The following is a 12,548-nucleotide window of genomic DNA, read 5'->3' on the forward strand; positions in this document are numbered from 1 at the left end:
AGCTTAGCAGCTGTGGAGCACCCTCCTTGTATTGAGGATGAGACTGAGGCCCAGAAGGTCACAGTCACTTGCCTCAGGTCACACAGCCGGAAGGCAGGTCTCCTGACTACTCTTCTACCATTTTCCCCTTTACATCACAGAGCTTCTTTGCCTCCCGTAGGCGAAAGTTCAATAACATTGAGCAGGAGTTTACTGAGCACCAACGACATTAAAGATGCTTCTCAGTTTAGGAAGGGAAGAAAGTGGGTGCAAAGTGAGTGAGAACAGACCCACAAACACCACAGGTGCCATACCACCCTCTTCAGCATAGTTACAGTCAACTCACTTCTCTGCAAACTTAGTGAAAAACTGGCCAAGGAGAATAGGAGACTGAGAATACCTTAGACTCTTACACACCCAAAACGTCTGGGCATATTTTAGCAGAGCTCCAAAATAACAGTTAGAAAACAGTGTCCTAACGCTCAGTTAGTACAGCTGCCTTACTTAGTCATAAATACATAACAACATTGAAGACATTTTTAACCAGAGAAACACCCTTAATCCCATGACTCAAACACAATTATTCTCATTAAAAAAATTTCTAATCTAGTATTTATTTGGTCCCCATGTAAGCATATTTTCACACAGATGCTCTCATAACACACATAATTAGGCATTCTACTTTTTTTCATTTAACACTTCATAAACATATACTATATTTCCATGTAATTCACAAAGTTCTCATTTTTACCAGCCATATAATATTCCATAGTTAACATGCTTACTTAGTCATTTCATTAATCATTCCTGTATGTGGGAGTATTTCAGATGTTCTCATTTATTTTTAACACTGGAAACACAACTTTCTCCTTAAAATACTAACAGAAATACAATTACTAAATCAAAGGGTATAAATATTTTTATGGACTTCATAAAAAGCCATATTAATGTCAAGAGATTGAAATTACCTATAAAGCCACCGGCAATATGAGCATTCTACTTTCACTAAACTTCCTCACCGTTGTATGTGATTAAATTTGTTTGGTGATTTACTTAATATAAAATGGTATTTTAGGATTGCTTTTTTATTTTAATGGTGATCATAGTCTCCTATTTTAAGATAATTTTATTGTTTCATCTTTAATATAAAATTTTACATTATTCTATTCACATAATTTGACTGTATTTATGTCCTAATTTTCTTATGAATTTAAATGGCCTTTAATATATGTATAAATTAAATTTTCTACAAATTGTTCTTAAGTTTGTTTTTAGATTCTAACCAGTTAATATGTCTGGTGTGTATTTGGATCCTCAGTGTGAGGTATATATTCAAAGATTTTTTGACAAGCCCATTCTCCCACAATGCTGTTTACTAAACTTGCTACATTATATTTTGTGTATATTGTATTATTATGGGTCCATTTCTTGGTTCCTCATTTTGTAACGTTGATCTACATATTTAAAAGGGAATGTTTGTTCAGACCTAATAAATGTTATGTGATGGGCATTGTGCTATATAGTTTTCATGTGCATTATTACATGAACTTGTGTGTGTGTTAGGTGGTTTTAATTACTGTTATTTTTTTATAGTATGTTTGAATCCACAGTAGGTCTTGATTCTACTCCCTAGTCTCTTTTTTTTCAAATATTCCTTGATATTTCCTTGTATGCACAAATATACTTGAGAAATTCTCACCCATTTTCCCAGATTATATTATTTGATTAAGTGTATTTTCTACCCTCCATATTCAGCCATACCCAAACAATTCTCATCAGGAGTTTGAATAGAATTGTGTTGAATCACATATATAAGCATCTTTGTAATATTCTGTTTTCCCATGTAAAGAAAACTTAGTATATTATCATGCACCTCTACTTCTGTTACATTTTACCTTTTTTATTCAATAAACATTTACATTCTACAAGTCTCCTCCTTCTGTGTCTTTCCTCATTTCCATTTCACTTGCTTGGAAATACTTCATTCTCAAGTTCAGCTACTAAATTGTGTTAGTTCCTCACAAGGTCCCCTGAATAATATCCTGTACATGTAGGTGAACACTGATTAAATGGAAGACAAGTATTTTAAGCCCTATCCTAAATAAAACATCTTAATTGCCTCAACAAAAATGAAATGAAGCTGTCTGGAAAGGACAAAACCACCACAAAATAATAGCCTTGGCAACCACTTTATTTTCTTAGTGTATTTACAAGACAAAGCCCTGAGTTCATTCAAAACAAAGCTGAATGGCTGAGGTTACCTAATACCCTCTTTTCCCTCCATCTTGACCAATATCTCTTATTTCTGCTATCTGCGAAATAGGTGTGTATTCACAGAGAGAGAAAAACCAACAGGGAATGTAAATGACTTAAAATTAAATATTTTAAATGTGAATTTGACTGAGATTAGTCTACATAATGTTGTACATCATAATTAAATCCACGTTATCTGCCTTGATTTAATGGACCTAGATACTCTAAAAAAAATCTCATATTTTATGAAATCTATGTGGTATATGAAGAATTGTAGACACTACGGTGAAAGGGAAGAGAAGGACAAATAGAAGGAATGGGAGGGGAAAAGCCAGGAATATCTATCTGTGTGAAGGTAGACAAATAAGGACAGGAGCCATTTTCCATCCACACTTAGAAAGTCACACTTTGTGTCAAATTGAGTGAAAGCATGAATGATGTGCTTCTCCACTTCCCTGAAGAAAGAAACACGGAGAAAATGTGGCAAATATTTAATCCGAGCCTTGTTTCCTGAAAGACTGCAAGATGCCCACAAATTTTCTTTCCCAGAGTTCAAAATAGCAAGTTGAGTGGGTGTAAGCACTTCAAGTGCAAAAAAAAAAAGGTAACTAAGAAAAAAGAAATCGTACTTTTTGCTCCTCAGTTTGAAATTTTAAAAGAGGCCATTTAAAGGGATTTTAATGATTTGGATCTAGCGTTTGTCTTGAATCAGGACACAAATACGGTCCTGAATACTTAAACAAGCCCTCTGGCCACTTTTAAATGGTACAGTTTCTATGTAAAGACCACATTTACAATCTCATTCTTACAGTAAGGGTGTGCAGTTTCCATTCTGTTACAATCAGATACCTAAATACAATGCTGGCAGAAAGTAAAAGTTAGTTGAAGGTTCATGGGATCTCTGCCATGCCCAGGGAGAGGGACCTTCCTCAACAGGGCAATGAAAACTTTACCGTGCATATCAGTCACCAGGGGAGCTTGTTAAAATGTAGATTCTGATTCTACAGGTCTGGGTGGGGTCCAGCTTGGAGTTCCCAGGTGATGCTGATGCTCAACTGAGGTCGACACTTTGAGAAGCAAGATTCTAGTCTATAACAATTGTTACTGACTGCCAGGCAATGGAAATAATCATCAACAACTAAGAATGTTTGCAAGGTACCTAACACTAGGCTGCTTGTTAGAGGAGATAATAAAGTACATATAATTAGCCCTGAGCTAACCCATAAAAAATGATTTTTTAAAAAATTAAGTGCTAAATGCTAAAATGTGCACTAATGATTCTAAGAATAATAGGAATTGAAAACAGGAAGAGCTCAGTCAGGGCTAGAATAGTGGCAAGTGGCTTCAAAGAGCAGGTTGGACTTGGTCAGGTCCCAGTTTGGGGGGATGTGGATAGAGAAACAGCAGGACCAGAAAAGGCAATTCTCGAAGGGAGCTATGTGCCTGGAGTTCCAATAAGAGAAAACTACGTCACCTGCTTTGTGGCTGTAGACATGATCATTAGAAATGTTAACCAGAATTCACTTTTAACCAGGTGAAGGGAACTCCTGACCTTGTTTAAAATGTGTAGGTTTGGGAATTACAATGCTGTTTGAGGACAGTGAAGCAACAGGCAATCTTGCTTTAGTCTTAAATTTTCTTCACTGGCAACATCAAGAGTTATTAATGACATTTGATAGGTTTAAGCCTGGTACCACAAAGTTACCATTTTTGTATATATATTTATGCAGTATATGTCTTTGATTAACTGATGTCTTTAATGATGAATGATTTTAACAGCATTAGGATATAACTTTTCACTACAATAGAATTAATAATTTTCTGTTATTCAGAGTGTTTGAATTCTACTTTTATTATAAAAATAAACACTTTTTTTCTCCTAGAAGATACTTTTGGATGGCACATACCCACACAACACCCCAGCTCCAGCATTATTCTTCCCTTTCCTCCCATGCTGGCTGACAATGTGAAGAAAACACATCCAGAAACAGAATGAAATTATTAATGAATTATATCTTAGGGTTTTGGTTTTTTTTTTTTTTAATCTCCTTAGAGAGCTTTTCCCATCAACCCCCAGTATGTCAGATATATTGTCCAATGGATTCAACTGAAAAGGAACAGAGGGTCGCAAGGGTCAATATAAACATGAAAATTCAAACTCCACACTATTTGTACTAAAGAAAATTATAGGGCGATGAGGATACCTGTAAGCTGCAGGAGGGAACGGAGCATTTGAAAGAGAAACAGTACGTTTTAGCATTCCCAAGGCAGGTCAACAATCTCACCGAGTTCCAGTTCTGTCTTTGGCACTGCCAACCTTATCACCTTATCATAAACAATAAGAAATGATATGTGAGCTACCTGCAAATATTACACTTCACATGAATGTTAAATGCCATGACTATGGTTTAACCACAACTGCTGTCCCTTCTATGTTTCTGTGCTACAAAACTTCCCTGTGCTTGCTGGAAGATGGAATTTAGGTAATAGATTATGACAAAACTCTGCAAGTTCAAAGTCTTGAAACTTGAACATAAGATCCATTCATCACTACAGCTGTGCTAAATGAGGCCCTGGTATTCAGGATGCACGGCTGGTTACCTACTCCCCCACTACTCTCCCCTACGCCCCACTAATCCACTCAGGCATATCCTCATTAATGACAAGAAAAAAAGATTAATATGAGACTGCTAAATTAACTGTTACCCATGAATGGTTGCAAAATACTAAATAGAAGGCAAACGGGCATGCCCTAATAAGACTGTGAAGTTTATCTTCTACAAATCTCTTCCCCTTTCTATTCTGAACCCTTTCAGGTGTCCTCCCCTGACTAGGTCATGGGATCCTTCAGGCTGCACTCCCCATCTACTGCGAAAAAGAGCTAATAATCTCTTTCATACTTGGCTGCCAAAAATGTAATACACTCTCATTACGAAAAGAATTTACTTTATGAAAACAAACAAACAAAAAACTTGGAAGATTATAAAACTTAATACAAATGAATAAATAATGGCTGGCAAAGAGATATATTTGGGGAGTGGGTTTTACTAGAATAGAAGCAAGAAAACCCCCCTCTGTGGGAGATGCTATTACTAATCCTATGAAGATCCAGGGCAAGGTACTGTGCCATCTAAACTACAATGAGATATGGTCTGCTTTCAGTTTTGTAAGGCCATTTCTATTTGAATCGAATTGGCCCTTCTGAAGACAGTTCATCGATGAGAAATATTCTCTCGCTTTCTCTCTCTCTCTCTCTCCCCTCCCCGCTCCCTTTGGCTTGGATCTGGCCTTTTGGTTAGTCATAAGACATAGCCCCATTGTTTCTTCCCTGGTATCTCTCCTTGTAATCCTCTGTGTTTATGCATCCACCTACTTTTAGGATTACCCACAGATATTACCAGAAGTTTTAAGAGTTAAATTTACAATGGCACCGACTTCTAACTGCAAGCCTGGAACCATGGTGGACATAGGTTCAGTTAAGAGAGATTTCCCCGAGCCAGAACTGATGTCCTCACTAACCCGGGCTGCCAGGCCTAGATCAAATGAAGGTCGATTCACTGTCCCCAGAGGAAGCTGTTCAACTCGTCGGGTCGGTTCCCCTGAGCCCTGCCAAGGAGGCCCTTCAGACTGACAGCCAACCTGGCAGAGCTGGTGTCTTCCCCCAGGCAGAAAGGCCCTCCCCCGAGGACAGGCACCAAAAGCCAACAGAGAGAGCTGAGTGGCTGGGGGCAGCCACTTGTGGTGACACAAAGGCAGCTCTCTCTGCCTCGGGGGTGGGGTGGTTAGAAACCCCTGATGATGACTTGGGCTGTCGAAATGTATACTGCGAGAGACAGGACATCCCTTCTGGCCTTGTGGGTGAGTGAAGCCCAGGCCAGGGCAGCAACAAAAGCCTGGCCCGAGGACAGCCTGCTCCTCACATCAAAGCCGGAGGCCCTGGGAGGCTGGCGAGCAGCCAAAGACGCAAAGAGCAGCAGGGGAGTGTGTTGCCTTAGGATAATAGCAAACTGGGACAGGGTAGAGTCTGTGAATTCCAAGCACTGGGGAGGTCTGCTCAGAGATTTTACCCTCTCCTGTCAGGGATGTGATTTAATTTCCTTTGAAGAAAAAAAAGAAAAGAAAAGAAAAGAAAGAAAGAAAGAACAGCAAAGAACATACATTCCCAAACCTTCTATCTGCAAAAGCAGACATCACAATGCAACTGAATGCACTCTGGTCCTTTTCAGCTTGCAGCCACTGTCTCAAACAATAGGGCTAAGTGAGACGTGACATTCTCCCCTCCATCTTAATAGGGCATTAAGTCTAAGGGGTAATTAAGATCATTTAACTGCAAACATCACTGTTCCATTGCTAATATCCTCCCAGATATTTCCCATCAATTCTGTTTAATTAGAGAAGCACTGCATGTTAATTATAACCTGACAGTTTTATTTATTTGACAGGACACAGCATAGAGTCCCATTTTGAGTAACAAGAACTTACGGTGAGGCATCAAACTCTGTCACAAAGATGACTCAGCTTTTGGACCTAGAATGTTCTACCTGGAAAAGTTTACCCTACTTGCTCAACAGAAATGGGAGTTCATTCAGGAATTAATTATCTTCTCTCCTCCCCACTTTATTGTATAGCTTTTTGCATAGAAGCATAAAACAAACATAAAACAAAGTAAGAAAGAAAAATCTGTAAGAAAGTAAAAGAAAAATTAATCAACCACTCTCCCTTCTGTAATCTTAAAATGTGATTCCTCAGGACCAGGATAAATGTTGTGAATGAACAGAAGCCCTTTCAAGGAAGCAAGCATCACAGGGAAACATGGCACACGTAGGCCACTGGAGTGACTGGGTGCCATCGTGAGAACCCACACTGCATAAACACTCCTTAGAACAGAAAGGGCCCTGTGAGCTTTCCTTTCCGAGGAAATGAATATGAGTTGAGGTCACTCAACTCTAATCCACCCAGTACGTCAGGGTTATCCTTCTAGCTGCACATGCTCCATTTAGGCGGCAGGTTGTCATAGCCCAGCTAGTCATCCCTAGTGGCATGCTGGGGGCAGAATAACTTCCAACTCCTTGCTAATCTGGTGTGGGGAAGGCCAAGGTACAGAGTTTTACTTGATTGCATAAAATGTAGAGTTATTTTCAGCTTCTGAATCATCGTTCTGGCTCTTTTACCAGTCCTAAAGCCATAGTGCAACCCTTTAAAAATATCTTTTCTATTCAATTTTAACTTATTTGAACATAAGCAAAGTTAATCCTGTAGAATTTCAAAAAGATGAAACCATGAAATGGAAGGGGAAAAAAAAGATCAAAAAGAGTTTTACAAATATTTGCAGTTTAAAATGGTCACCATTGCTCTTCCGTTATCTTCAAACTCAATATAAAAACCCTGGACAATTAATACTTAGCAGAACTTCGGTGCCTGAGGACACAAATCAATTTTGTTTTAGTTACACTTCCAAGACTTTGAAGAGAAACATTAAATAATGGAAATTTCAAAAAACTGCTAACTGATATAGGAAGAACCTTAGCTATTTCTGAAATAATTCCACTGGGATTTGTGCTGGATATTATAAAAACAGGATGTTTTGTTTGTTGTTCCTCATAAAAGACTACCAAGCCAGTATAAGGCTACAAAATACAACAAAAAGACAAATCTATGTGAAGTATTAAAAAAGCCAGATGGAATTTTTATTCATGTATTTAAAATTTTTGCTCAATGTGGGATGACCTCTGGAGACATATTTCTTGTTTTTATGAATGCCAAAAGGGCAATAGTTACATAACATAATTCTGCAGTGGTCCAGTATCACAGTGCAGAGAACTTAATCTTAAATACAGGACAGTCAGAGATGAGTCTTCACTGCTAAGACCTCTTATTTTAAAAATTCACATGGATTAATCCATTAATATTATACTTGTTCCATTTAGTTAGAAGCTGATCCCAACAACATAAAGATTCTGATAACAAACTTTTTTTTTTAATACTCCTTCAATGCAATGTGATGAAGCTACTGGTACCAAAGGATAATATTAGTGGATTTAGAGATGATTTTAAATGGGTGTGACTAGCCCACCCAGCTACACAATTTTATCTGTGTGTATGGGGGCAGGGAGGGAGGATGGAGCAGGGGTTAGCACTCTGTAAATTAAACCGTGATTTTTCACTACTTTCTGCCTAAGTAAACAGAAGCTTATATATCATCCCCGTATCCTGACCCACACAGCCCCATTTGGGAATGAAAAGTAAGTGGAGAGGAAGTGCATCTAGGAAAAAATTGCACCTAAATGTTCTCCCAGCAGATAACTGAGCTCTGCTCTACGCATCCAGATGCTTTTTGAAATAGCTGGGAAAACCACTCAAAAAACTACACCTGCTACCAGGACTCCATAAACGAGTCTCCATTCAAACCAAGTGCAAGTACCGGGTCGACCATGAGTCTAGGAAGGAAATATAGGCTTCTCTTCCCTTCTGAAGTCCTAGGAGCTACATCTAATCAACAAAGGTTTCGTTTTCTATAAAACTATAAGAAAATACCTTACCACTTACAAACGTTTCTGTCTGGTGAAATAAAAATTTTGTTTCCTATCTCAATATCTATAATTTGCAGTTTCTGTCACCTGTTAACATATTCAGCAATCATTTTCTAAGTACCTATCCCACACCAGGCACTGTGCTGCATCCGAAGGCACACAAATGTGTTTTCTGATCTCAAAGAACCTGGCTTGCAGGTAGGATGAAAAGTGCTGTAGTACAAGTTACAATAGGGCCCACAGGAGAGTGAGGTGTACGGATCAAGGAAGGGCTGAGAATGGAGACATTTGAAATGGACCTGGAGTAATCAGCAGAAGCTTGTCAGGTAAACAAGGAGAAAACCAAGTTTGAGAGGAAATAGAGTATATTCCGTTTTATAACAAACTAGGTTTGAGGTGCCTTAAGAATATTAGATAGAAATGTCCAAGCAGACAGCGGGACATATAGATATAAAACCCACAAGAATGGGCTTCCCTGGTGGCGCAGTGGTTGAGAGTCCACCTGCCGATGCAGGGGACACGGGCTCGTGCCCCGGTCCGGGAAGATCCCACATGCCGCGGAGCGGCTGGGCCCGTGAGCCATGGCCACTGAGCCTGTGCGTCCGGAGCCTGTGCTCTGCAATGGGAGAGGCCACAACAGTGAGAGGCCCACGTACTGGAAAAAAAGCAAAAACAAAAACAGAAAAACCCCCACAAGAATATGTAAGCTGAAAACCCAGTTTAGAAGACCACTAGCATCATCGGTATCTAGGGTGATACTTGAAACAATGGGCCTTGTCAACAGTTTGGGAAGCTACAGAGAGAAGCATAAGGGCTGCACTTTGGGGAAAGCCACAAAAACTGAGTAGTGTGGGAAGGGGCTGAGAACAGAGGTGGGTACCAGGTCACAGCATCACAGAGCCAAGTGGAGAAAAAATTAAATGATAAACAGTGTCAAATATAAATCAAAAATCAGTAAAAAAAAAAAAAGAAAAAAGGCAAAGACCTAAAAGATTTCACTGAATTTCAAAATTAAGAGGTTACTGAGATTCCTTTCTAAAGCAGGTGGCCAAAACCATGATGCAGTTGAGATAGATAACGTATGAACTAGAAAAGCCATTAATATTATTGGTTTCAGTTTGCTTGTTTGTTTACTTCCAAAATGGAAGATATTTGACCATGTTTAATTTTTGAAGTTGGGAGACCTTTTAAAAGCTATAGTCCTGAAAAAAAAAAAAAAGTATTCTAACAAGATTACATTTTAGACACAGTGGAGAGACATAATTAAAACTTGACCATGTTAAAGTAAAATTTCAAATTCTCAACAATTAACTAACTACTAATATTGATTTATTGATTTGGGGAACCAAACGGAATCAGCAAGAAATCACACACAACTGGAGAAATCTTAAAAGTAAAACTACTAAAAGGCAAAACGGTGAACTCTGATCATAGGATTTTCAAGCTGAACACAACTTTACAGATGATCCACTTAAATCCCTTATTTTAAAACAGATTTTAACTCCATGCAATAATAACAACTTCCATAGGGAAATATCAAAACCAAATTTAAACTGTGCAAGATGAAAGAAATTGCTCGTGACAAAGAGGAGGCAATTCCTAAACCTGGCAATCACAAGTTCCCGGTGAGTGTACCAGGAAGATTTCTGAAGAGCCCCCTACAAGGTCCGCTGACATCCCACACTCTTGGTACCTCATGATTAACTCATCCTGCTCAGGCCGGGGGCATGCCCCTCAGTGATCCGCACCCTGAAAGTCACTACATGAAAAAGAAGTCCTAAAAAGAGTAAACAAGAAATTTTACCAAGGTAAACATATTAATGTTCATGTGATGGTTTGTGTTTCATGATTATAAATGGAAACCCAGTTTCATTCATGTGATGAAAAATTCAGGAAAAAAGAGTTTCTCTAGAACTTTGAAAATGATTTATAAAGTCAGTTTCTGGGAAACATAAAACTAATAGAAGCACTTTTGTACTTCTTTTATAAGTTTAATTTATAGGTTTCCAACTCCCTTGGTCTTTATGTTTTAAATAAGAGATGAGAAAGAAAAAAAAAATCACCCAGAGGAAGCATCTTTATCAGGTCTGAAATAAAAAAGGCCTGGTAATAGGATTCTGGTTCCCAGCCAAGAGTGGGATCCACCTGCCCTCGGTCTGGCAAGATTTAGGGTTGTGATTCTTTCATATGGAGGCCCACACACATAAAACAAGCATTATCTTATCTCTTTATAAGATGTAGCAGATAGTTTTGGCAGCCTTGACTCTGTTTAGACTCTGACTTCCATAAAAAGGAAGCTTAAAAGTTTGGGCTTACTACTGAAAACCTTAAGAAAATGAAAGATCTAGAAATAGTAATGGAGTTTGAAACAATCATCACATAGAATGATATAAACAATCAACATTTACTGAGTCCTTGTGTTCCAGCAATGTACTAAGTGATTTATGTGTATTTTCTCATTAAATCTTTTATGAGGCAGGTACCATTACTACCTTCCTTAGAGAGGACTTAAGGCCCCAAGAGTTTAAGAAACTTGTCCATGGCCTCACAGTAAGTGCTGAAAATGGCTTTTTAATCCAGTGAGTCTGACTCTAAACCAATGCTCTTGAAAAGATACACATAGTGGCAATATAAAAAGATTCTTGAGTTGAAGAAATCCAAGTACCCTGTAGTTACTTGCACTCAATTTTCAGTTCTACTCATGATTTTGATCTGGCAAATGGACCATCAGTGCCAAACCAAAGAAAGTTTAATATACTGAACCATTCCTGATTACTCACTATCTATGTTGGTACTACTGAACCACATGGCAACAGAGTTTTGGGTGGGTCAATCAGGTCTTTATACGACGATGATGGAAGGCTTTCATGCTTAGAATGAAGGTCATTGCTCTAAGTTTGGCAACAAAATCAAAATCTTACACAGCTCAAGAGTATTCTTTTATCCAGATCATTGTCTTAATTTACTCTGGCACTAAAAAGTGTTTATTACTATAAACTAAGACTAAAATTGATAGGTTTAGAGGACTTTATATGCCCATATTCCACTAGATTAATTTTGGACGGCATGCCATGCTCTCCTCTAGAAAACACAATATTTCTTTGTTCTTAAAAAAAGCCAAAAATTTCCAAAAAGGAAACAAAACTTCACTACATGACATTCTTTTCAATTTTGTTTTAACTTCATTATTGGAAAATTTCTATATTTTATTTTTCTATAAAAAAAGTAGTCTGCTTTTCTTATAAAATGTTCATGATTAATTTTTCCCCTCATTTATTCGATTATTCATTCAACAAAAAATTGTGTACTCCCAAAGCCATGGTTCTTGTCCTCATGGAACTTAGGGGCTAGTGGTGGACGGACACTGTAAACAGACTGTTACTGTGTAAATTCCAAACAAAAGGCATGCTGTGTAATCAGAAAGCTATGTAATAGTATTTGAGTAAGGCAACTCTTTTCTAAATGTACACTATTTAAAAGTTGGGGTCTAAGCATCCCTCCTGTCATGGTCTGAAGCCTCAAATTTAGAGGTGATTAAAACAGACACATGTCAAATCCACCACAACTATACTTTTTTCAAAACTTCTAGATGTTCCAGGATACCCTGAAAATCTAACTTGAAAATCATCAGTATAGGTGTTTTAGAAACTTCCCCAAAGAAGTCATTGGCTACCATTCTTATATTCTAGTTTGCATAGATTTATCACTCAGTCTAACATATTAATGTGTTCAACTTGACAAATTTAGAGGGAAAGGGAAAAAAACCCATGGGATTATCAGAATTGG

General features: G+C 38.0%; 1 protein-coding gene across 17 annotated transcripts in view; it reads right to left on the reverse strand.

Moving 5' to 3' along the window:
• HIVEP2 (HIVEP zinc finger 2) overlaps nt 1-12,548 on the reverse strand; it is a 196,041-nt gene that overhangs the window by 90,181 nt on the left and 93,312 nt on the right. The window lies entirely within an intron of this gene.

Source organism: Mesoplodon bidens, assembly GCF_964165515.1.
Source record: "Mesoplodon bidens genome assembly, chromosome: 12".
Classification (NCBI taxonomy): Eukaryota; Metazoa; Chordata; class Mammalia; order Artiodactyla; family Ziphiidae; genus Mesoplodon; species Mesoplodon bidens.